We start from the raw sequence: 6,053 nt of genomic DNA on the forward strand, positions 1-6,053 counted from the left end.
ACTAATGGGGCCCTAGTTGAGGCTCCCTTGTGCAGCTTATTGCTCTGAGGGTGAAAGTCTGTGATCTTGACCCTTCAGCACATCAGTAATACTGTACACACCCAAAGAACATGAGACAAACACGACAAATGAGACAGACAGCACACGAAACAGGCACAGCACATGAGACACACAATAAAGATCCTGGTTCAAGCAGACTTGTGTTCAATTACATGTGTACTTGAGTATCTAGTATTTAAAATATTTTTTCTGTGTATTTGAGCATTTTCAAATACACAGCCCAAAACAACTACTTTTATTTGAGTATTTATATGGTTATTTGTAAAAAATAAAATAAAAAAAAGATTAGTCTGCCAAATTGTATTTGACAGATTCCAAGAACACAGGATGAGATGTTACTATCCTTTGTGCAAGCACTTCCAAGAGTTAATGAACAGTGAGCGTGGTGAAATTTGGGGAGCGCATCGTCAGTAGTGTACCTTTGGTTCCTAGGGTGTTTCGGCCTTTCACACTATACACCCTCCCCAAAGGCGGCCAGCGACAGGGTGATCAATCCTACGCTTGCGTCCCATTCCCAATTAGTCATAGGAGTTGCCTTGTTGTTGATAGCCAACATCCCATGGGACTATGCATGGCAGGGGCATCCTCCTCCCTGAGTCAAGCATTGTTGGCCGCATACCTCCTGGCCCTCTCACTTCGGGGCCCAGCTGGGGTCTTTCCTCTTCATCCAGAGCCACTGACTGCTGCCTTCTGCCGCCTCTGATACAGCTTTGATTGCCGAACGCTGGCTCTGGCCCTTAATTCCCAGGTCTCTAAGCAGTCTGGTTGTAGATGTTGCCACAAAACCTCTGCAGCCCACCTCCACTGGTCGGACTTTTGTGTTCCAGCCATGATGCCGTGCTTCGGCAGCTAGATCAGCATAGCGCAGATGTTTTCGCTCATAAGCCTCATCTACTGAGTTTTCCCAGGGTACTGTGAGCTCAATGATGAAGACCTTATTGAGTGAACGGGACCAGAGCACCATGTCAGGTCTTAGGGTGGTGGTTGCGATCTCCGGAGGAAACACACGTTGCCGGCCAATGTCAGCTAGCATTTTCCAGTCGCGGGCCAAGCGCAGCTGGTCTCGCTCTAATGGTGTAGAGCCGCTCTTCGGTGGTTTAGCCCCTTCGCGGACAAAGTTTGTCCGTAAGGAGTGTGATGCTGCTGTGGGTGGTAGGGAGTTGGTGGCAGCTCGCTTGTCCTCCAGGGCGGACGCAAGGTTTTTAAGGACTTGGTTGTGACGCCAAGTGTAGCGTCCTTGGGTGAGGCTTGTTTTACACCCTGTGAGAATGTGCCTGAGGTAGGCTGGCATGGAACAGAGGGCACAGTCCAGATCTTCACCATACCATTGGTGAAGATTAACTGGTGTTGGAAGGACGTCATATGTTGCTCTGATGGAAAAGGTCAACCGCCTCGCTTCCTAGGCCCACAGATCCTTCCAGCTGATCTTCCTCTTCTCCACACTGTCCCATCGAGTCCACTGTCCCTGTTTGGAAAGAGGGACTGCCTTGGCCCACCTTGCAACCTCCTCCTGATGGCGTACTTCCTGCACTACCATCTTCCGCCGCTCTGGTGCAGTGGCCTTACTCCAAGCAGCATGGCTAGTTAGCCCAAGGCCTCCTCTCCCTTGCTGAACATGACCCACAATGTCAGCATGTCTGAGGGCTGCTGTTGCCTCCTAGACTGCTTTTCCTGGCCTCCATTTGCGCCCATTTGCCAAGGTCGGCGCGTTGTTGCTCACCACTGGGTCTCGAGATTCATTCAGTGTCATCTGGAGCCTGGTTCTTGCACACTTGAATTCCTCTGTTAGACTGGTGAGGGGCAGCTTGAGTGCACCATCTCCATAGAGGCCTATGGTGGTAAGGCATCGTGGAACTCCGAGCCACTTCTTTAAGTAGCCTGTGACTCCTCTTTCCATCTTCTCCACTGTTGAGATTGGAACCTCATACAGTACTAAGGGCCACAACACCCGGGGTAGGAGACCAAACTGCAGACACCAGGCCTTTAACTTTCCAGGTAGCTGGGTGTTGTCGATGGACTGTAGGCTACTACTGATGTCTTTGCGCAGCTGTTGCACCTGGTCTTTGTCCTTCAGGCTTGCATCATACCACCATCCAAGGCTTTTTACCGGCTGCTCAGACACTGTTGGGATTTGGTCATCTCCGATGAAGAATTTTAGGTCAGAGAGTACTCCCTTCACAATCGAGATGCTGCGTGACTTGGATGGTTTAATCTTCATACGGGCCCAGCTGATGTTCTCCTCAAGTTTTCTGAGCAGTCTCCTGGTGCATGGGACAGTGGTGGTCAATGTTGTAATGTCGTCCATGTAGGCTCTGAGTGGAGGGAGGCGGAAACCAGAGTCGACTCGTTGTCCACCAGCAACCTATTTTGAGGATCTGATGATAACCTCCATTGCCATTGTGAATGCCAACGGAGAAATGGTACATCCCGCCATTATACCTACATTCAGGCACTGCCATGAGGTGGTGAACTCTGAGGTGGTGAAGCAGAACTGCAGATCCTGGAAGTACGACTTCACCAGGTTTGTGATGGTGTCCGGTATGTAGAAAAATCTTGGGGCACAGAGCCAAATGCATTGGCGAGGTCGAGGAAGACTACATGGAGGTCCCTTTTCTCCACCTTGGCCATTTGGATCTGGTGCCAGATCATGCTGGAATGTTCCAGGCAGCCAGAGAACCCTGATATTCCTGCCTTCTGTACAGATGTATCGACGTACGCATTCCTTTGCAGGTACTCGGCCATCCTCTGGGCAATGACCCTAAAGAAGATTTTACCCTCGACATTCATTAAGGAGATTGGGCGGAATTGGCTGATGTTCACTGCATCCTTCTCCTTAGGGATCAGGACCCCGCCTGCCCTACGCCACACTTTATTATCTTCTTCTGCCAAGCTGTTCTCATAAGCCTCCAGAGGAACCTCAGGACGTCTGGTGTGTTCTTATACACTTTGTACGGGACTCCATTTGGCCCCGGGGCTGATGCTGTTCTTGCCCGTCGAACTGTGTTTTCCAACTCTTTCCATGTCGGAGGGCTGGTCTCAATATGATGTTCCGGGGGTTCAATGGGTGGGATATCTGATGTTATGGCCAGATGTTCATGTCGCTTTGAGTCAAAGTTTGTTGTTCTCAGGTGCTCCTCTAGGTCTTTCTTTGTTGTTTTTAGAGCTCCACTTTTTTCCTTTGTGAAGAGACTTTTAAGGAACTTGAAGGGATCTTTATAGAATCGAGTTCTAGTTTGTTCTTTTTTCCTTCTGCGTTTCCGTAGGTTCTCTGCTCTATGGAGGGATGCCAACCGGGTTTTGATGTCAGCCTGAAGTGCCTCTATGCCCTCCTTTTCCACTTCCGAGGCCTACTTCCACTGTTTCTTAAGCTGCCGCCTTTCTTGAACGAGGTGCTTGATTTCTTGTTGCCTCCTGGAAACTGGTGGGGTTGGAACCTTTCTCCCGCCTTTTGCCTCTTCCACTCCAAATCTTTCTGTCCCGTACTCATAGATGATGTCCCCCATCCTCTCCAACTTCTTCTCCACTGTGCCTCGAAGTTTCTCGAGGGTCAAGGTACGGTCAGTATTCACTGTTTCCCACAACTTTTTGTCACTGGCGCCAGGCCACTTCACATACGGTCTGTGCCCTGGTAGTCTCCTCTCGACTGCAGGTCTGGGAGGCTGGGTGAGTTCCACTCCTGTTGTTGGTTCCACCTCAGTTGCTACTTCGGTGCTTGAGTTTACGTCCTCCATGACAGTGGTACTGATGCACTGCAAACTATGGTTTGCGTCCAGTTGCTGTGCTTCATTCGACTGATTTGATCGCTTTCGCAGAAAGTAATCAATGCGAGTTCTCTGTCTCTCTTTACCCAAACACCCCTTCTTCCCCTGGTGGATCCTCAACCCATGGTGTGATGTAACTTTCCTCCAACCACAGACACATACCTGCATCTGTTTGTGGCCCACTGTTGCAGCAGAACTTGTGACAGTTGCTGTGGTGTTCTCTTGTGCTGTGCTCTTATTACTCATAGTCGTTTCCAGTCGTTACCATGTTGTCAGCCGATGAGTCATCTTCTGCCCCCGCTCTCGCAGGCTCTAGGGGTATTCTCGTATGTTGACTTTCTGTAGCTAAAGCGGGTGTTTCCAACATACTGCGAAGCATGGGAAACTACAGAAATGGGAAGCTACCCCATGACTGTCCCAGTGGGGTCTATTCCCTCCTGTCAGCCGTCTCTCCATGCCACCACAGGGACTTCCCCCTGTTGTCAGCTGATCTTTCTCAGCAGTCACTGGACAAGTCCAGATATTCAGATTCCAAGAACACAGGATGAGATGTTACTATCCTTTGTGCAAGCACTTCCAAGAGTTAATGAACAGTGAGCGTGGTGAAATTTGGGGAGCGCATCGTCAGTAGTGTACCTTTGGTTCCTAGGGTGTTTCGGCCTTTCACACTATACACCCTCCCCAAAGGCGGCCAGCGACAGGGTGATCAATCCTACGCTTTCGTCCCATTCCCAATTAGTCATAGGAGTTGCCTTGTTGTTGATAGCCAACATCCCATGGGACTATGCATGGCAGGGGCATCCTCCTCCCTGAGTCAAGCATTGTTGACCGCATACCTCCTGGCCCTCTCACTTCGGGGCCCAGCTGGGGTCTTTCCTCTTCATCCAGAGCCACTGACAGTATACTATTTTCTACCCATCTCAACCCATCTGTCACGTTCTGATCTTAGTTCATTTGTTATGTCTTTGTTTTAGGTTGGTCAGGGTGTGAGTTGGGGTGGGTAGTCTATGTTCTTTTTTCTATGTGTTTGGCCCAGTATGGTTCTCAATCAGAGGCAGGTGTCGTCCGTTGTCTCTGATTGAGAATCATACTTAGGTAGCCTTTTCCCATCTGTGTTTTGTGGGTGATTATTTTCTGTTTAGTGTGTTTTGCACCTGACGGAACTGTTTTCGTTTTTTTTTCACATTGATATTTTGTATTTCAGTGTTCAGTAAATAAACATCATGAACACATACCACGCTGCGCATTGGTCCGATCTCTCATACTCCTCGTCACAGGAGGACGAATGCCGTTACACCATCGTTCCAATGTTTTTTTCATCTACATACTATGAAAGAGTATCAATGTATTTCTGAGAACACTGTACTCTATGTAATACAAGGAATCCAAAGACTCCTGGTTAAGGCTCCTTTAAGCCTGGTGCCCTAACCCCTCTCTGTCTTCTCTGTCTGAACCTTAGGTGGTCTCAATATCCAGCCTGCTACTCACAGAGCTGAGGTCAGCTGCAGTTTCACAGCCCACCCCTACATATATAAATACCAATGGTATTTCAGGCTGGCCTCCCCATGGTGCTGGTATCTTGAACCTCAAGATGTAGCCCCTTGATGAACTCAAACCCCAGAAGCCATTGGCATGATAATGCACAATTGCATGGGGGTGGGGGGGGGTGTCCCTTTTGAAGATAGAGGAACCTTATACAAAGATCTAATTATGTCTGCATGTGCATAAATATAGAACACATAGTCTTTGTGATGTCTACACGATACATTGTGATGTCTGTAGAGCACAGGACTTTGTACAGTAGTAGGATAAGCCCAATGCCTTGTTATTATAGTCTGGTTGTCCAAGGCTAAGATATAAGCACCCTCTTCTGAATGTATACCAGACCAGAATCTGTTAAAATGATTCCTTCTATACAGAGTGATCAAAGTCACTAACTGTAATACAAAATATCAGTATTATCTGTAATTCCTTTAATGTCACTGAGAGTTGTAAACTGTATAAATTAGGAAATTAACCTGTTTCAACAAGAATTGAAAGTCAGTTACCCTATATTGGAATTGTACAATGTGTTATTCTGTGTAGTCTGCTGAAACATCAGTCTCTCCCAACCCAGCTGAGAGGATCACAGTCCTGCAGGCATTCTTTTGGACACTAAAAGTGCAGCTCTCATTCAAATATCTGGATCCCGTGCAAGCAAATTAATGACTTGTCAGCCCTCATGTTTTTGCA

The sequence above is a fragment of the Oncorhynchus gorbuscha genome, linkage group LG03 (genome assembly GCF_021184085.1).
Source record: "Oncorhynchus gorbuscha isolate QuinsamMale2020 ecotype Even-year linkage group LG03, OgorEven_v1.0, whole genome shotgun sequence".
NCBI classification, from domain to species: domain Eukaryota; kingdom Metazoa; phylum Chordata; class Actinopteri; order Salmoniformes; family Salmonidae; genus Oncorhynchus; species Oncorhynchus gorbuscha.